General features: G+C 47.1%; 1 protein-coding gene across 3 annotated transcripts in view; it reads right to left on the bottom strand.

Annotated features, from left to right (window-relative positions):
* The window catches only part of TPRG1 (tumor protein p63 regulated 1), a 254,691-nt gene extending 244,534 nt beyond the window's left edge, over positions 1–10,157 (bottom strand). The window contains exon 1 of one of the 3 annotated variants that reach the window (XM_069727098.1): positions 10,012–10,157. The gene's annotated coding sequence lies outside the window, so the exon portion shown is untranslated. The remainder of the gene's footprint in view (positions 1–10,011) is intronic. The other 2 variants (XM_069727097.1, XM_069727095.1) reach the window with 2 other exon arrangements.
* Positions 10,158–21,810: the final 11,653 nt, after the last annotated feature.

Genomic DNA, 21,810 nt, shown 5'->3' with positions numbered 1-21,810 from the left:
GACGGATAGAAGGGGTAGAACACACAATCCCCACAGGTGACCATCCCCCAATAAAAGAAAGATATAGACCCATACCGCCCGCTCACTATCAATGTGCAAAAGATATGCTGAGGGAAATGAAACAGGCCGGGGTAATAAGAGACAGCTGTAGCCCCTGGGCGGCCCCTCTAGTGATTGTCAAAAAAAAGGACGGAACCATGAGAATGTGCGTAGACTACCGGAAGATTAATAACATCACCCATAAAGACGCCTACCCCTTGCCTAGGATAGAAGAGTCCTTAACTGCTTTGAAATCTGCTAATTATTTTTCCACCTTAGACTTAACAAGCGGGTATTGGCAAGTCCCTGTGGCTGAGAGAGATAAGGAAAAGACGGCATTCACCACACCAATGGGTCTATGTGAATTTAATCGCATGCCGTTCGGACTCTGCAACGCATCCGGTACCTTCCAGCGGCTGATGGAATGCTGCCTCGGACACAAGAACTTCGAGACCGTCCTCCTGTACCTAGATGATGTGATCGTCTACTCAAAGACTTACGAACAACACTTAATAGACCTGGCAGAAGTGTTCGAAGCCTTATCCAGGTATGGCATGAAAGTCAAGCCATCCAAATGTCACCTTCTCAAGCCAAAGGTACAGTACCTGGGACACATCGTGAGTTCGGAGGGAGTAGCACCAGATCCCGAGAAAATAAGCGCCATAAGGGATTGGCCAAGACCTACCAGCGCAAAAGAAGTGAGACAATTCCTGGGATTGGTGGGTTACTATCGCAGATTTATAAAAGGATTTACCAAGTTGGCAGCACCCTTGCAAGACACCTTGGTAGGGCAGACGAAGAAACCTTCAAACCGAAACCCTCCTTTTCAGTGGAACGACGAAAGGGAAGACTCCTTTGAACAACTAAAGAAGGCACTAACTGGAGAAGAGGTTCTGGCATACCCAGATTACCATCAACCTTTCATCCTCTACACCGATGCCAGTAATGTGGGACTAGGAGCGGTGCTGTCACAAAAGCAAGAAGGTCGGGAGAAAGTCATCGCCTTTGCAAGTAGAAAGCTCCGGCCTACTGAAAGAAATTCAGAAAATTACAGCTCCTTCAAATTGGAACTACTGGCAGTAGTTTGGGCTGTGACGGAGCGTTTCAAACACTATCTGGCCGCTGCAGAATTTATTGTCTATACTGACAACAATCCGTTGACCCACCTGGACACAGCCAAATTAGGTGCGTTAGAACAGCGATGGATAGCCCGGTTATCTAATTACAACTTCATAATCAAGTATCGAGCAGGTCGCAAGAATGGAAATGCCGATGCCCTATCCCGGATGCCACACTTGAGAGATGTAGAAGAGGAAACGGGGGAGCTTGAAGAAATTGAACTACCAGCCTTCCATCGTCCCAAGGCAAAACATCATCAGTCAAGTACCTATCAGAAACAACAAGAGGTGAATTTTAATCCGTTAGCACACCATAGATGGGCTGACACCCAAGACAGCAATCCGGCTGTGAAGTTGGTGAAGGAACTGTTGACTGAGCAAAGTGCATATCCCTATGAGGATGCCCCAGAAGAGACGCATCAACTCTGGAAAGAGAGAGGCAAAATGTTCCTGTATCAAGGGAAGCTCTCTAGAAGATACACCAATCCGAAAACACATGAATTGGTTTGGCAGATTATTGTGCCTAAACAAGATGTGAAGATGGTCCTCGAAGCTTACCATAATGGTGCTGGTCACTTCGGTTGGAAAAAGTTAGAAGTACTTCTAAGAGAAAGATTTTATTGGGTCGGGATGAGAAAATCAATCGAACAGTGGTGCAGAAATTGTGGCCCGTGCAACCTCAGAAGAAACGATCAAAAGAACCAAAGAGCACCACTGCAGCCCATAATCACCAAACAACCACTTGAACTTGTAGCCATGGACCACGTGAAGTTGACACCAAGCCGGTCCGGCTATGTCTATGCCTTGACCATCGTGGACCATTATTCACGTTTCTTGGTAGTAGTACCCGTAAAAGATCTGACAGCAAAAACAGCAGCCAAAGCGTTCCAAACGTACTTTTGTAGACCCCATGGATATCCGGAACAGGTTCTCACCGACCAAGGTACAGCCTTTGAATCAGAGATCTTCAGAGAATTCTGTAATATGTATGGTTGCAAAAAGATCCGGACGACGGCCTATCATCCACAAACAAACGGCTTATGCGAGAAGATGAACCATATTGTAATAGACCTACTAAAGACTTTACCTGAGACAGAAAGGAATCAATGGCCAGAGAAATTGCCTGACTTGGTGGATCTGTATAATCATGTCCCGGTGAGCTCCACCAACTGCACCCCAGCTTACCTTATGCGTGCAAGACCCGGCCAATTACCAATCGATCTAGAAATGGGAATTCTGAAACCAGACGCAGAAGTTCAAGACTCCAATTGGGATATCATACGGCAAAAGCAGTATCGCCAAGTGCAAGAGAGTGTGGAAAGAAGCCTTCAGCAAACTAGAGAAAGACAAGAGCGAACTTTCAACCAGAATGCTCTAGCGACCCCATTAAGACCGGGTGACCAAGTGCTCAAGAGAAATCGTCGAACCAATAAACTGGACAATCATTGGGAAGCCGTACCCTACATAGTTTTACCAACAAGAGTGGATAATCCTAAAATGTGTCTCATTAGCAAAAACGGAGGCTTAACATCTGTACTAGTGTCAAGAGACAATCTTAAATTATGTCCGGAAGCATTGAAAGAGCCAGACGTTGTCCAGCCAGAACCAGAAGTTATTCAACCCATACAGGTTCAACCAGTAAAGGAAAAAGAAGAGGAAGTGTATCACACCTGTATAGGAGACTTTCCCAAAACCCTACTAACATACCATGGTGCAGTAGTGGTTCCCATGGTGGCCTTTTACCCAACACCGAACCCAATACCAGAAGTCCCAAGACAGGAAGAGGCTGACCCCGTACTACAGGAGGTTCCAGGCCAGGAAGAACAGATTCCTGGTCAGAGTAATCCCATTCACGGTGGACTTGCCAACTCCATAGTCGTGGAATTATCTTTAGCAGAGCGGGCAGATACTACATCCGCAGTAGACAGTAGTACACCACATGAAGAGACACCGCTATTACGTAGATCACAGCGTAGTACCCAGGGTCAATTACCGGCCAGGTATGCAGATTACCAACTATAAAGCTCATAATGTGAATTGTATATATGTTATGCCGTATATAGTTAAACAGAAAATGTAGTATAGTCATTGCTATCAGTCTGCAACGTTTAAGCCCAGTGCCTACAGAGACTTGTCTGTATGAACTTATTGCATATTCTTGAACTTTTTATCAGCCCGGAGGCACTAAATCAAAGCTCCGGAAAGACTGCTTTTTGAACTTTGCTTTTTGCTCTTTTTGAACTTTCTTTAGACTTTATATTGATAACTCCGTTGGAAAAATGGAACTAAATTCCTGGACACTAAGTACAGTGCCGTTCCTAATACCTTCAAGGATAGAACTGTATTAATGGACGCTATTTGAAGTGACTTTTTACAGAACTCTATTTTTGTTTCCTTGAGTGGTTTTTGTAACTTTTCATTTTTAAGACTCTGTACATATTAATTGTTATTTCAAAATGTTATTGTCCCACAGTCCCGGAGTACTGTTCTTAACTAAGGGGGAATGTGGCACCCCTAGGGGTATTTGCCACAAAAATAGTTACTGACAGTAAGTACAAATACTAAAATAGCAAGACTGCACTACCACCTCCGGCCAGAAGGGGGAGCTCCAGAGACTCCCCTTGATCCATTCTGGTCTGAGAGAAGAAATGGCAGTTGGGCCAAGGAGCTGATAGTGAGAGGTCATACAGTTGAATCTCTAACAGCCCTGTGACTGTTACCAGGCCTAAATCACCGGCCTGAGGAGAAGAGGGATAGAGAAAAAGGACATTGTGAGAACCGGGTAGCATTAATCACTACCCAGAACAGGCGCAAAGACGGATACCGGATCCGTGGCTGTATTCATTATATATAATACAGCAACCGGAAAAACGTGAGGTGATATCAGCTTCACTAGGGTCGGATGCAGCAACAGACACAGAGTTCAGCGGTACTCCCAGAGGGGGTAAACCGATAAAAGGACTCGGGTTGCCCGTCGAACCAGGACCCGGAGGGGACAGATTGGGCCGGCAGCCAGTTCACATACAGCAGCAGGGCCACACAGAAATTGCGCACAATAAGAGGCGAAGACCCCGGCAGGGTCAAAGTAACTCAGAGTTCCCATACAGACTCCGGTGACAGGACTGGTTGTAAATCCTTTTATGTTAAAGTAAACTGGTTAAACGTTTCAGTGCCTCAGTCTTTCATTTGGACAATAGCCATCTATCCAGGATCGAGATCGTCACCGCTGGGAGAACCTGCTGCTGATCAAGTAAGTGCCTGTCCCCTCATGATACCCCTTACACTGTGCATTGCCTGAGGCCACAGCACCGGGTCAAGCCACCCGTGACATCCCCCTCAAGAGACAGACTCCATTGGTCCGGTGCTGGGTATCCCGGTCTCCTGGGCGTCACACCAGCCTTAAATGCAATGTGTTAAATGTATTGAAAAAAAATGGTGTGGGTTCCCGCGCAATTTTCTACGCCAGAGAGGGAAAGCCAGCGTCTAGGGGCCGATGTTTATTGCCTGGGAAGGGGTTAATACCCTTGGATCTTCCCAGGCTATGAATATCAACCCACAGCTGTATATTTAGACTTTACTGGCTATTAAAATAGGGGGACCTCCCCCAAAAAACCATGTGGGGTCCCCATAATTAACAGCCAGAAAAGGCTATGCAGACAGCTGCGGGCTGATATTCATAGCCAAGAGAGGGGTCATGGATATTGCCCTCCCGGCCACAAACACCAGCTCAGAAACGTCTGTGAATTAACACAAAGGCCCATATAGCAGAAACCCTAGAGATCAGAAAAGAGTATACATTACCCGTTTGTAGATATTGGCAGGGGCAGGTCACCCCATGCACAAAGTGGACGGACCCAGGAACAAGGCCCCACGCGTATCGCCCTCCCTGATGAAGCCCTCTCTGGAGGGCGATACGCGTGGGGCCTTGTTCCAGCAGCGTTTGCTATAGAGAAGATATGATAAATCCTTTTTTTTTGTTTTTCTCGTGTTTAAAATAAAGATCCCTGTTCACACCCCCTCCCACCCCCTGTGCGCCCGCCCACTGTTATTAAAATATTCACCAGGCTCCCTCGCAGTGTCCTGTCCTCGCCGCACCTTCTCCTGTACGAGCGGTCACGTGGAACCGCTCATTTATAGTAATGAATATGCGGCTCCATCCCTGTGGGAGGTGGAGCCGCATATTCATTACTGTAATGGGCGGCCCCACGTGACAGCATACAGGAGAAGCTGCGGCGAGGACAGGACACTGCGAGGGAGCCGGGTGAGTATTTTATTAAGGGCAGTCTCACACGTCCAGATAATTCCGGTACCGGAAAAATCGGTACCGGAATTATCCGTGTCCGTGTGCTGGTGCGTTTCTGTGGCACATCAGTGTAGCACACTTGCGGCACACGTGTGCCACCCGTGTGCCCACTGGGTACCACACAGAGCGTGCAGGAGACAGCGCTAAAGTTTAGCGCTGTCCCCTGCATCTGGTGCTGAAGCCGCGATTCATATCTTCCCTGCAGCAGCGTTTGCTGTAGAGAAGATATGAATAATCGTGTTTAAAATAAAGATCTATGTGTGGGAGACACCCTATGCGCCTGCCCGCTGTTCTTAAAATACTCACCCGGCTCCCTCGCTGGCTGGCGCTGCTTCCTGTCCTGGCCGCACCTTCTATTGTATGAGCCGTCACAAGGGGGGCCGCTCATTTACAGTACTGAATATGCGGCTCCACCCCTATGGGAGGTGGAGCCGCATATTCATGACTGTAATCGGCGGCCCCACGTGACCGCTCATACAGTAGAAGATGCGGCCAGGACAGGAAGCAGCGCCAGCCAGCGAGGGAGCCGGGTGAGTATTTTAAGAACAGCGGGCGGGTGCACAGGGTGTGGGAGGGGGGGTGGGCACATAGATCTTTATTGTAAACACGATTATTCATATCTTCTCTACAGCAAACGCTGCTGCAGAGAAGATATGAATGGCGGTTTCAGCACCAGTGGGGGGGACAGCGCTTACAGTAGCGCTGTCTCCTGCACGGCACACGGACTGCACACGGACAACGTCCGTGTGCGGTACGTGTTTTACACGGACCCATTGACTTTAATGGGTCCGTGTAATCCATGCGCTCCCACGAACACTGACATGTCTCCGTGTTTTGCACACGGACACACGGTCCGTGAAAACACGCTGACATGTGCAGAGACACATTGATTTTAATGTGTCTATGTGTGTCAGTGGCTTCGGTACGTGAGGAAACTGTCACCTCACGTACCGGAGCCACTGACGTGCGAAACTGGCCTAACAGCGGGCGGGCGCACAGGGGGTGGGAGGGGGGTGGGGACAGGGATCTTTATTTTAAACACGAGAAAAACAAAAAAAAGGATTATTCATATCTTCTCTCCAGCGAACGCTGCTGGAAAGAAGATATGAATCGCGGCTTCAGCACCATGTGGGGGGGACAGCGCTTACTGTAGCGCTGTCTCCTGCACAGCACACGGACTGCATATGGACAACGTCCGTGTGCAGTACGTGTTTTACACGGACCCACTGACTTTAATGGGTCCGTGTAATCCGTGTGCTCCCACGAACACTGACATGTCTCCGTGTTTTGCACACGGACACACGGTCCGTGAAAACACGCTGACGTGCAGAGACACATTGATTTCAATGTGTCTACGTGAGTCAGTGTCTCCGGTACGTGAGGAAACTGTCACCTCACGTACAGGAGCCACTGACGTGTGAAACCGGCCTTAGAGTCATACTTGTGTGACGGGTTATAAAGTTCAGATTAGCAGTCCCATGAGCCAGTAGTTGTATAGGCCATGTTTAGGTGTCTTATTATGCATGAATTGTTACGTGGATTTCATTTCTAATGGACCAGGTTCTCTGCTGTGTTTCATTTTTAGTTATGTTTTAATCCATGTGTGTGGTATCAATAAAAGCCTCTTTTGTATTTTGTGTTCATATGATGTGGTGTGCATTATTACAGTGGTGCTTTTTTCTACATTATACAATTCGGTATTCACCATTGTCTGCACCCCGTTTTGATTTTGATTTATAATCATGTTATGGTAGTGCGCCAGGTGCTTTTCTTGTCTATATAGCAGAAATCTATAACATCTCTACAAAATTGTCTGCTACATATCTGTTATGTGTGAACATACCCTATCTGTTTTCTGAAGACTTCTGTACGGCAAGTCTGCTTCTGCATTACTGCTGTCACCTATAGTGAACAGAGCATTCTCTTTACTGATGTATAGGCAGAGATCACAGCATTTTGCTGCCATTTATTTTCAAAATCCCCGTTTACAATCCATAGTGAGATACTAAAATGAATACTTATAATAAAGCATCAGGGGACATTTTTTTCCATAGGCTTCTAAAAAGGGTTATGGGGCTGTCCGGTCCAATATGATAAGTCTGCAGTCACTCTGCGTGAACACAGACTCATGAATCCCCCACAGCACATGCACAGCGAGGATTCTCCGGTTTCTGAGCCGGGAATGGCAGTGATGCATGCAATATACACATTCCCGGGCAGAAGAAACTGAAAATAAAGATTAAACAACAGCCGCAAGATGGATTTCATCACCCAGGTATCATTGTAATCAGTATAACGGCACCAACCGGACATGGTCTGTAGGTCACTGAGCACAATCCTGCTGACAGGTTCCCTTTAAAGCCCCACACAACCCCTTTACTTTCCCAAGATGAGTTTTTGGTGAGATTACAAATCTGCAAATCTGTGAGGAAGCTGAGTTTTATGTGCAGATTTTCGCCATAGAAATGCATTAAATGAGAAAAATCCATATATGCGTTGTTTACCATATTGTAAATCCATATGATTTTGGAGACACAGTGACCCACATTTACTAATACATCTGTGCCAAAACCTGGAGCAAATCGTACCTTCTTTTATGGCAAATCAATCTAAACAAATGTAATATTGACTAACACTGAAAAGAACTGATGCGCCTCAAGAGGAACTTTACCGAAGTCAGAAAAATGCAGCTCATTGACGTAATGTAATCTAATCAGCGGAATCTCAAACGCCCGGGATCCAAGTTGACACTTTAGGGCTCCTTCACACAAGCGTATGTTCAGTCGAAGTGCGGCTCATGAAAAAAACAAACAGCTCTGGGACCAGTGATATTCAATGGGCCGTGCAGATTAGTGGATTGAGTCTGCAGGTGAAAAAAAGAAAATCGCAGCAAACACTGGTCTCTTCTGTAACTCGGACGAAACTCATCCATCCAAGTCTATGGGAGCGTAAAAAAAACGGATGCCGCCCAGTTTAGCATGAGACGCTAACCAACGCATTGCAAATCCGTAACAGGAAAAGATGAATAGCTGAGCAGTAAAAACGGATTATATACGGCCAGCACACGGATGACGAGAGAGAAACAATCGTCCCACTCTGAGGAGACTCATCTGTTATATGCTCGGGGAACCCACCTATAGGGTATGTGCACACGCTGCGGTTTTGACGCTGCGGATTCGCACCAGTTTTCCCTTAGTTTACAGTACCATGTAAACCTATGGAAAACAAAATCCGCAGTGCACATGCTGCGGAAAAAAACATGCGGAAACGTAACGTTGTTTAGGCTAGGTTCACATTACGTTACTGGCGTCCGTTACACGGACTACATTACACCGCGGCATAATGTAGTCCGTTAATGCCGCCATTGAGTCCAATGTCGGACGCATCGCTAGCGCTCGCCCACAATGGACGTGCGCTAGCGATGTGCCGTCATTGAGTGACGGACCCTGGGACGCGGGCTGCAGCGTTTCCGGGTCCGTCACTGCTAGCGCAGATAGAGCATCTGCTAGCTCTATCTGCGCTGGCGCGCTGACAGATCAGCACTTGCGTTACAGCAGCCCGTTAGCGTATATGTTGAACGGGCTGCTGTTAACGCAATGTGAACCCGGCCTTATTCCGCAGCATGTCGATGCTTTGTGCGGATTCCGCAGCGGTTTACACCTGCTCCATAAGAGGAATCCGCAGGTGTAAAACCGCAGGTGGAAACCGCACAAAAACCGCGGTATAAATCCGCATGTAAAACGCAGACATCCCACCTATGTGTGCACATACCCTAGACAACATTAGAGGGGTCTCCACCTCAGGGGACAGGCTTCTCTTACTTATATGCAATTGGGGCAAAAAAGAAAGATGCGGACTGTTCGGCAATTGAAAGAAATTTTCTGCAAGAAATCTGCATGCGTTTTTGCGCATTTTGGATGCGTTTTTGTTGCGGTTTTTTCTGGACATTTCCCAATGCATTTTATAGTGGGAAATCCGCAAAAAAAACTTAAATGAATGAAATTAATGAACATGCTGCGTTTTTTACCGGAAAAAAAACGCATCATGTGCACAACTCATGCAGAATTCATTCAAAATGATGGGATGCATATTGTATGCTGTTTCTTTGCGGCTTTATAGCGTTTTTATCGCGAAAAAAACGCGAAAAATCTGCAACGTGTGCACAGCAAAACTATTTTTAGTCAGAAATGCAAGTATTCAAAAGAAACCTGAGCCCGAAGCTGCCAACCCCACACCTGTGGATCCGGCAGGACTGAGCCTCGGGAAGGTGAGAGCTGAACTCCTGCACTACAGAGCCCAGCAAGCCCAGGCTGCTGGCATACAGAGCTGGCCTGGCGGGCGGTACAGCTGCGGGATGACTGGATGCCATCAGGAAGTTTCTTCAGTAATGTCCCCATGAGAGGCTCCTGAGGGCGGAGCAGGACGTGGACGCAGCCGTCTGCAGCCATTAGCCCTGCTGGGATCAGTAGTGCCGGCCCAGTGTTTCCCACAGGTCTTCTCTGCTCCCATGGGACAAACATGGGGTAAAGTCCCGGGGACGTACAGGCTTACCGGAGTCTTATAGCTGGAGGACCCGGACACCTCCTTGTTGTTCCTCCTGTGACTGACTACAGAAGACGAGTCTGCACCGCCCGCCCGCCCCGGCCTTGTGATCACATAGGAAGTGTCGTTATAAAGTGGTAGTTCTGGTTCTCTCCATGGAGATTGCGCAGCGGCAGCAGTGGTGGTGTGCTGTGTGCACTGGGACTGGTGTCCACCCTGCCTGCACTGTGTATACTGCCTGCCCTGTATATACAGCCTGTGGTGTACACCCTGCCTGCACTGTGTATACTGCCTGTACTGTATATACAGCCTGTGCTGTCCACCCTGCCTGCCCTGTATATACTGCCTGTGGTGTACACCCTGCCTGCACTGTATATACAGCCTGTGGTGTACACCCTGCCTGCCCTGTATATACAGCCTGTGGTGTCCACCCTGCCTGCCCTGTATATACAGCCTGTGGTGTACACCCTGCCTGCACTGTATATACTACCTGTACTATATATACAGCCTGTGGTGTACACCCTGCCTGCACTGTGTATACTGCCTGTACTGTATATACAGCCTGTGGTGTACACCCTGCCTGCACTGTGTATACTGCCTGTACTGTATATACAGCCTGTGCTGTCCACCCTGCCTGCCCTGTATATACAGCCTGTGGTGTACACCCTGCCTGCCCTGTATATACAGCCTGTGGTGTACACCCTGCCTGCACTGTGTATACTGCCTGTACTGTATATACAGCCTGTGCTGTCCACCCTGCCTGCCCTGTATATACAGCCTGTGGTGTACACCCTGCCTGCCCTGTATATACAGCCTGTGGTGTACACCCTGCCTGCACTGTGTATACTGCCTGTACTGTATATACAGCCTGTGCTGTACACCCTGCCTGCCCTGTATATACAGCCTGTGGTGTACACCCTGCCTGCACTGTATATACAGCCTGTGGTGTACACCCTGCCTGCCCTGTATATACAGCCTGTGGTGTACACCCTGCCTGCACTGTATATACTACCTGTACTATATATACAGCATGTGGTGTACACCCTGCCTGCCCTGTATATACTGCCTGTGCTGTACACCCTGCCTGCACTGTATATACTGTCTACACTGTATATACTGCCTGTGCTGTACACCCTGCCTGTACTGTATATACTGTCTGTACTGTATATACAGCCTGTGGTGTACACCCTGCCTGCACTGTATATACAGCCTGTGGTGTACACCCTGCCTGCCCTGTATATACTGCCTGTGGTGTACACCCTGCCTGCACTGTATATACTACCTGTACTATATATACAGCATGTGGTGTACACCCTGCCTGCCCTGTATATACTGCCTGTGCTGTACACCCTGCCTGCACTGTATATACTGTCTACACTGTATATACTGCCTGTGCTGTACACCCTGCCTGTACTGTATATACTGTCTGTACTGTATATACAGCCTGTGGTGTACACCCTGCCTGCACTGTATATACAGCCTGTGGTGTACACCCTGCATGCCCTGTATATACTACTTGTACTGTATATACAGCCTGTGGTGTACACCCTGCCTGCACTGTATATACAGCCTGTGGTGTACACCCTGCCTGCACTGTATATCCTGCCTGTGGTGTCCACCCTGCCTGCACTGTATATACTGCCTGTACTGTATATACTGCCTGTGCTGTACACCCTGCCTGTACTGTATATACTGTCTGTACTGTATATACAGCCTGTGCTGTACACCCTGCCTGTACTGTATATACTGTCTGTACTGTATATACAGCCTGTGCTGTACACCCTGCCTGCACTGTATATACAGCCTGTGGTGTACACCCTGCATGCACTGTATATACTACCTGTACTGTATATACAGCCTGGGGTGTACACCCTGCCTGCACTGTATATGCTGCCTGTACTGTATATACAGCCTGTGGTGTACACCCTGCCTGCACTGTATATACTACCTGTACTGTATGTACAGCCTGTGGTGTACACCCTGCCTGCACTGTATATCCTGCCTGTGGTGTACACCCTGCCTGCACTGTATATACTACCTGTGGTGTCCACCCTGCCTGCACTGTATATACTACCTGTGGTGTATATACAGCCTGTGCTGTACACCCTGCCTGCACTGTATATACTACCTGTACTGTATATACTGCCTGCACTGTATATACTACCTGTACTGTATATACAGCCTGTGCTGTACACCCTGCCTGCACTGTATATACTGCCTGTACTGTATATACTGCCTGCACTGTATATACTACCTGTACTGTATATACAGCCTGTGGTGTACACCCTGCCTGCACTGTATATACTACCTGTACTGTATGTACAGCCTGTGGTGTACACCCTGCCTGCACTGTATATACTACCTGTGGTGTCAACCCTGCCTGCACTGTATATACTACCTGTGGTGTATATACAGCCTGTGCTGTACACCCTGCCTGCACTGTATATACTGCCTGCACTGTATATACAGCCTGTGCTGTACACCCTGCCTGCACTGTATATACTGCCTGTACTGTATATACTGCCTGCACTGTATATACTACCTGTACTGTATATACAGCCTGTGCTGTACACCCTGCCTGTACTGTATATACTGCCTGCACTGTACACCCTGTCTGCACTGTATATACTGCCTGCACTGTATATACTACCTGTACTGTATATACAGCCTGTGCTGTACACCCTGCCTGCACTGTATATACTGCCTGTACTGTATATACTGCCTGCACTGTATATACTACCTGTACTGTATATACAGCCTGTGCTGTACACCCTGCCTGCACTGTATATACTGCCTGTGCTGTACACCCTGCCTGCACTATATATCTCCTGTACTGTATATACAGCCTGTGGTGTACACCCTGCCTGCACTGTATATACTACCTGTGGTGTCCACCCTGCCTGCACTGTATATACTACCTGTACTGTATATACAGCCTGTGCTGTACACCCTGCCTGCACTGTATATACTACCTATGGTGTATATACAGCCTGTGCTGTACACCCTGCCTGCACTGTATATACCACCTGTACTGTATATACTGCCTGTGCTGTACACCCTGCCTGCACTGTATATACTACCTGTACTGTATATACTGCCTGCACTGTATATACTACCTGTACTGTATATACAGCCTGTGCTGTACACCCTGCCTGCACTGTATATACTGCCTGTACTGTATATACAGCCTGTGCTGTACACCCTGCCTGCACTGTATATACTGCCTGTGCTGTACACCCTGCCTGCACTATATATATCTCCTGTACTGTATATACAGCCTGTGGTGTACACCCTGCCTGCACTGTATATACTACCTGTGGTGTCCACCCTGCCTGCACTGTATATACTTACCTGTGGTGTATATACAGCCTGTGCTGTACACCCTGCCTGCACTGTATATACCACCTGTACTGTATATACTGCCTGTGCTGTACACCCTGCCTGCACTGTATATACTACCTGTACTGTATATACTGCCTGCACTGTATATACTACCTGTACTGTATATACAGCCTGTGCTGTACACCCTGCCTGCACTGTATATACTACCTGTACTGTATATACTGCCTGCACTGTATATACTACCTGTACTGTATATACTGCCTGCACTGTATATACTGTCTGCACTGTATATACAGCCTGTGGTGTACACCCTGCCCGCACTGTATATGCTGTCTGTCAATCAGGAGTTTTGTGCATTAGGCTTGGTAAGTTTTGCCTTTAATTTGCGATATAGCCCGCTTTTTCTCTGCGGATCTCCACATGATTATACCATAGTTGGGCCTGATCTACCTTGCCTTACTCGGCTTTAATCTGTTAGGGTACGTTCACATTTGCGGTTTGCGCCGCAGCGTCGCCGCCGCAACAAAACGCATGCGTCGTGCGGCCCTATCTTTAACATTGGGGCCGCATGTGCATGCGTTGTGTTGCGTTTTGTTGCGTTTTACGCCGCATGCGGCGTTAGGGCGCACCTGCCTGGGCGCGTCAAACGCAACATGTTGCATTTTTCGGGCGGCGCCGACCTTTTCAAAAACGCATGCGTCGTGCGGCCCTATCTTTTAACATTGGCGCCGCATGGGCCGCATGTGCATGCGTTTTGCTGCGTTTTTGTTGGCGTTGTGCGTTGCGGCGACGACGCTGCGGCGCACAACGCAAATGTGAACTTAGACTTATATAGCCCGCTTTTTCTCTGTGGATTCCCGCAAAGAAAATCTTAGATGGATGCACTACCTCAGGATTTCTATGTGCACCTTACTACTATATGTATTCCTGTGTATTTGTCCTGATTGACAATTTTATAGTATATGTTTTGTGATTATTTTGAAATAAATTTTGTACTTTTTTACTCATTTATTGGTTCCTCCAGTTTTTCTCCTGTTTATAAAGTTATGGTACGGAGTCAATAAAATATTGTAAATGTGGGTTGATACTATTTAGTATCCCCACCTTTGGCATTTAATATGCAACGGGGGTTTTTCCTTCTGTGTCTACGCTGCCTGCACTGTATATACTGCCTGTACTGTACACTCTGCCTGCACTGTATATACTTCCTGTAGTAAGAGAACTATGATGCCATGGACAATAGCCCCTACCCTGGATCTGCCCCCATCCACCTCCCCTATGCCATGGACTATAGCCCCCACAATGGATCTGCCCCCATCCACCTCCCCTATGCCATGGACTATAACCCCCACAATGGATCTGCCCCCATCCACCTCCCCTATGCCATGGACTATAACCCCCACAATGGATCTGCCCCCATCTACCTTCCCTACAGCTCCAACCCAACATCCCCACAGTCCGTATCCCTATTGCCTTTATACACTTGCTTTGGCAAAACTGATGTGTATTTGGTCCTGCCAATAAAGCTTTTTTGAATCTTGTATACACGCTGCCTGCACTGTATATACTGCCTGTACTGTACACCCTGTCTGCATTGTATATACTTCCTGTAGTATACACGCTGCCTGCACTGTATATACTGCCTGTACTGTACACCCGGTCTGCATTGTATATACTTCCTGTAGTATACACGCTGCCTGCACTGTATATACTGCCTGTACTGTCCACCCTGTCTGCATTGTATATACCTCCTGTAGTATACACGCTGCCTGCACTGTATATACTGCCTGTACTGTACACCCTGCCTGCACTGTATATACTGCCTGTACTGTACACCCTGTCTGCATTGTATATACTTCCTGTAGTATACACGCCTGCACTGTATATACTGCCTGTACTGTACACCCTGTCTGCATTGTATATACTTCCTGTAGTATACACGCTGCCTGCACTGTATATACTGCCTGTGCTGTATATACTGCCTGTACTGTACACACTGCCTGCACTGTATATACTGCCTGTGCTGTACACCCTGCCTGCACTGTATATACTGCCTGTACTATACACACTGCCTGCACTGTATATACTGCCTGTACTGTACACACTGCCTGCACTGTATATACTGCCTGTGCTGTACACCCTGCCTGCACTGTATATACTGCCTGTACTGTACACCCTGCCTGCACTGTATATACTGCCTGTACTGTATATACTGCCTGCACTGTATATACTGCCTGTACTGTATATACTGACTGCACTGTATATACTACCTGTACTGTATATACTGCCTGTACTGTACACCCTGCTTGCACTGTATATACTGCCTGCACTGTATATACTGACTGCACTGTATATACTACCTGTACTGTATATACTGCCTGTGCTGTACACCCTGCCTGCACTGTATATACTGTCTGCACTGTATATACAGCCTGTGGTGTATACGCTGCCTGCACTGTATATACTGCCTGTGCTGTACACCCTGCCTGCACTGTATATACTGCCTGTACTGTACACCCTGTCTGCACTGTATATACTGTCTACACTGTGTATACAGCCTGTGGTGTACACGCTGCCTGCACTGTATATACTGCCTGTGCTGTACACCCTGCCTGCACTGTATATACTGCCTGCACTGTATATACTGACTGCACTGTATATACTACCTGTACTGTATATACTGCCTGTACTGTACACCCTGCTTGCACTGTATATACTGCCTGCACTGTATATACTGACTGCACTGTATATATTACCTGTACTGTATATACTGCCTGTACTGTACACCCTGCCTGCACTGTATATACTGCCTGTGCTGTACACCCTGCCTGCACTGTATATACTGTCTGCACTGTATATACAGCCTGTGGTGTACACGCTGCCTGCACTGTATATACTGCCTGTGCTGTACACCCTGCCTGCACTGTATATACTGCCTGTACTGTACACCCTGTCTGCACTGTATATACTGTCTGCACTGTATATACAGCCTGTGGTGTACACGCTGCCTGCACTGTATATACTGCCTGTGCTGTACACCCTGCCTGCACTGTATATACTGCCTGTACTGTACACCCTGCCTGCACTTTATATACTGCCTGTACTGTATATACTGCCTGCACTGTATATACTACCTGTACTGTATATACTGCCTGTGCTGTACACACTGCCTGCACTGTATATACTGCCTGTACTGTGCACCCTGCCTGCACTGTATATACTGCCTGTACTGTACACCCTGCCTGCACTGTATATACTGTCTGCACTGTATATACAGCCTGTGGTGTACACGCTGCTTTCACTGTATATACTGCCTGTGCTGTACACCCTGCCTGCACTGTATATACTGCCTGTACTGTACACCCTGTCTGCACTGTATATACTGCCTGCACTGTATATACTGCCTGTGGTGTACACGCTGCCTGCACTGTATATACTGCCTGTGCTGTACACCCTGCCTGCACTGTATATACTGCCTGTACTGTACACCCTGTCTGCACTGTATATACTACCTGTACTGTACACCCTGCCTGCACTGTATATACTGCCTGTACTGTATATACTGCCTGCACTGTATATACTACCTGTACTGTACACCCTGCCTGCACTGTATATACTGTCTGCACTGTACACCCTGTCTGCACTGTATATACTACCTGTACTGTACACCCTGCCTGCACTGTATATACTGCCTGTGCTGTACACCCTGCCTGCACTGTATATACTGCCTGTACTGTACACCCTGTCTGCACTGTATATACTACCTGTACTGTACACCCTGCCTGCACTGTATATACTGCCTGTACTGTATATACTGCCTGCACTGTATATACTACCTGTACTGTACACCCTGCCTGCACTGTATATACTGCCTGTACTGTACACCCTGTCTGCACTGTATATACTACCTGTACTGTACACCCTGCCTGCACTGTATATACTGCCTGTACTGTATATACTGCCTGCACTGTATATACTACCTGTACTGTACACCCTGCCTGCACTGTATATACTGCCTGTACTGTACACCCTGTCTGCACTGTATATACTGTCTACACTGTGTATACAGCCTGTGGTGTACACGCTGCCTGCACTGTATATACTGCCTGTGCTGTACACCCTGCCTGCACTGTATATACTGCCTGCACTGTATATACTGACTGCACTGTATATACTACCTGTACTGTATATACTGCCTGTACTGTACACCCTGCTTGCACTGTATATACTGCCTGCACTGTATATACTGACTGCACTGTATATACTACCTGTACTGTATATACTGCCTGTACTGTACACCCTGCCTGCACTGTATATACTGCCTGTGCTGTACACCCTGCCTGCACTGTATATACTGTCTGCACTGTATATACAGCCTGTGGTGTACACGCTGCCTGCACTGTATATACTGCCTGTGCTGTACACCCTGCCTGCACTGTATATACTGCCTGTACTGTACACCCTGTCTGCACTGTATATACTGTCTGCACTGTATATACAGCCTGTGGTGTACACGCTGCCTGCACTGTATATACTGCCTGTGCTGTACACCCTGCCTGCACTGTATATACTGCCTGTACTGTACACCCTGCCTGCACTTTATATACTGCCTGTACTGTATATACTGCCTGCACTGTATATACTACCTGTACTGTATATACTGCCTGTGCTGTACACACTGCCTGCACTGTATATACTGCCTGTACTGTGCACCCTGCCTGCACTGTATATACTGTCTGCACTGTATATACAGCCTGTGGTGTACACGCTGCTTTCACTGTATATACTGCCTGTGCTGTACACCCTGCCTGCACTGTATATACTGCCTGTACTGTACACCCTGTCTGCACTGTATATACTGCCTGCACTGTATATACTGCCTGTGCTGTACACCCTGCCTGCACTGTATATACTGCCTGTACTGTACACCCTGTCTGCACTGTATATACTACCTGTACTGTACACCCTGCCTGCACTGTATATACTGCCTGTACTGTATATACTGCCTGCACTGTATATACTACCTGTACTGTACACCCTGCCTGCACTGTATATACTGTCTGCACTGTATATACTGCCTGTGCTGTACACCCTGCCTGCACTGTATATACTACCTGTACTGTACACCCTGCCTGCACTGTATATACTGCCTGCACTGTATATACTACCTGTACTGTACACCCTGCCTGCACTGTATATACTGTCTGCACTGTATATACTGCCTGTGCTGTACACCCTGTCTGCACTGTATATACTACCTGTACTGTACACCCTGCCTGCACTGTATATACTGCCTGTACTGTATATACTGCCTGCACTGTATATACTGCCTGCGCTGTACACCCTGCCTGCACTGTGCATACTGTCTGCACTGTATATACTGCCTGTACTGTATATACTGCCTGCACTGTATATACTGCCTGTGCTGTACACCCTGCCTGCACTGTGCATACTGTCTGCACTGTATGTACTGTCTGTTGGAGAACCAAGAAAGGAAAATCTGAATGAGAGGAAAGAAGGTAATGACAATAAGGGATGGATGGAAAAATAAAACTCCTTTATTGAAACAATTGGTGAGGAGGTGGCACTAACAACAGGAAAGAGTGCCTGCACATGCAAATATAAAATCTGATTAAAATTTTTTAATTGTACATCACTCAAAATACACACTGTACCAGACCAAATGCTCAGAAAGCAGGGATTAAATGGATGTGGGAATATCCATGAAAATCATGGCACCTGCAAAGCTTGCAACCCGTGTCCAATACTGGTAGAAATCAATGCGCTGTGAGGTCATTACCTTCTTACCTCTCATTCAGACTTTCCTTTCTTGGTTCTATTGTACTGACCCGAATGGTAAGCCATTCTCTTCCATGCCCCTATATGTCAGTGTTATTATCATCATACCCCTAGAAACCTTCTAGTTGATATATATGCATTGCCTCGGTCCCGTGTGTTTGTTTCTCATACTGTCTGTTGTGTATGTAGTGCCTTCCCTGTATATACTGCCTGTGTTTTCTTTACTGCCTGTGGTGTACACCCTGCCCTATATACTGCCTGCATTATATACATTGCCTGCTGTATATATTGTATACTGTGTGTATGTATATATGTGTAGAGACACACACACACTCTATACTTCCTTTATTATATATACTGTATACTACCAGGAAGACGCAATAATGAACGTCTGTCGTTATGTCCCAGATTACGTGCCCATGATCCAGAATAGAAGCATTTTGGATGCAGCTCACCTGCGCTTTGCCCAAAATGCTGCGTTCTGGGTTACAAGCACAATGGACGGGAGTTATAGATACCCCATGCCCACTGTTCTTCTATTTGACGCTGTGTAAATTCACCTGCGGAGCGGGTTTACCAGCCATAGTATGTCAATTATGTACAGTGGAGATGCTAGTCTCCGCAACCCAAATTTCCACAATTGATCTGTATTGGATGCGTTAAATCCACACGGTTCAGTGAACACCTGCATGATTAGAACGACGCATTTTGGATGCACAAAATACATTGCATCCAGAGCTCTGCTATTTCCTGATCGTGGTGGCATAGCCGCCTCCTGTGCAGGATATTACACATGAGACTTCTGCAGCCAGGCTGATATGTAAATCGGTGGCCGATGTCCTGTAAACGCTCTCACCACAAGAAGAAAGTCTTTCCTCTTCTTCCTGACACCGCACTACCAGCCCCTCCTCACCTCCCCTGCTCTACCGTGTGTCACAGACATGATAAAAAGGCAAATATGTGCAGACAGAACAGCAGAGAGCCGTCATCTGTTTACATAGTTATCATAAGTAGGATAGAAAAAGGCACCGGTCCGTCAAGTTCAACCTTTCTCCACCAGTTCTACATTCTGTAAATTATTTATAACCCATAATGTTATGTGTATGGAGGAAATCATCCAGCCCTTTTATAAATGCTGCAATTGTGACTACTATTACTACCAGAGATGAGCGAACTTGTTTGGAAAATGTTCTCCAATCTCATTTTCTGTGTAAATGTAGCACATTCAGATTCGTGTTCGGATTCCCGAGCTTTTTCCCTCTAAATCGGCAACATTCTGGCACATTTCGGTAAATCATTGTGTTTCCACTAATGCTTTTATTAGGACTTTGGCTAGAATAGTGTTGCTGTACGATGAGCAGAGGGGCACATGTTTTATTAAGGGAGCAGTGGACTGTTATTCTTTTTAAATTTACTTTATTAAGGCTACGTTCACATTAGCGTTGCGTCGGGCGCAGCCGCGGCGACGCATGCGTCATGCGCCCCTATATTTAACATGGGGGCGCATGGACATGCGTTGTCTTGCGTTTTGTGACGCATGCGTCATTTTGGGCGCAAGCGTCAGGGTGCAGAGGACGCAGCAAGTTGCATTTTTTTTGCGTCCAAAAGCAAGCCAAAAATGGACGCATGCGTCACAAAACCATGTGTTTTTGCATGCGTTTTGCATGCGTTGTGCGTTGCGTCGCCGACGCAACACACAACAATGCAAATGTGAACGTAGCCTAACTTAATGTGTGGAGATTCTGATAGCCAATCATGGCACAGAAACCATCTACAACGTTCAGACACAAGGGCTTCTGTCATTGGCTGAACAAGTCACATGTTCCTCTCCGTATAAAATGTGGACATGTTGTTTTGGTGGTGCCATTTTGTCAGTTAATGCAGAGAGGCTGCTGCTGTTGCAAGCAGTTAGATAGGTGGTTTATTGTCAGCTAGATATGATCCTGTGTGAAATCGACCTTCCAGCATCTAACTCGTTTAAAGGGAACTTGTCACCTCCAAAATCGAAGGTGAGCTAAGCCCACCAGCATCAGGGGCTTATCTACAGCATTCTGTAATGCTGTAAATAAGCCCCCGATGTATCCTGAAAGATGAGAAAAAGAGATTAAATTATACTCACCCAGGAGCGGTCCCGCTGCGGTCTGGTCCAATCGATGTCGGGGTCTGGTCCGGGGCCTCCCATCTTCTTACGATGACGTCCTCTTCCTTCAACAGGGCAGACAAAGTACGCCGGAGCCGAAGTGTGACTACAAGAAGAGGACTTCATCGTAAGAAGATGGGAGGCCCCGGACCGGACTGTGACACCCATCGCAACGGGACCGCCCCTGGGTGAGTATAATCTATCCTCTTTTTCTCATCTTTCAGGATACATAGGTGGCTTATCTACAGCATTACAGAATGCTGTAGATAAGCAAGCCCCTGATGCTGGTGTAGTCACCTTTGATTTTGGGGGTGACAGGTTCCCTTTAATAGTGTAGTGCAGGCAGGAGGCTACATTTCCTAATCTAAATCATTTGTGATAATATTGTGGTGCAAGCAGGAGGCCACATTTCCTAATCAAAATCATTTGTGATAATATTGTGGTGCAGGCAAGAGGTCACATTTCCTAATCTAATGCATTTGTGCTAATAATGTGATGTAGGCAGGAGGCCACATTTCCTAATCAAA

The sequence above is a fragment of the Ranitomeya imitator genome, chromosome 5, assembly GCF_032444005.1.
Source record: "Ranitomeya imitator isolate aRanImi1 chromosome 5, aRanImi1.pri, whole genome shotgun sequence".
Classification (NCBI taxonomy): Eukaryota; Metazoa; Chordata; class Amphibia; order Anura; family Dendrobatidae; genus Ranitomeya; species Ranitomeya imitator.
This window is presented reverse-complemented; position numbering and strand designations above follow the sequence as displayed.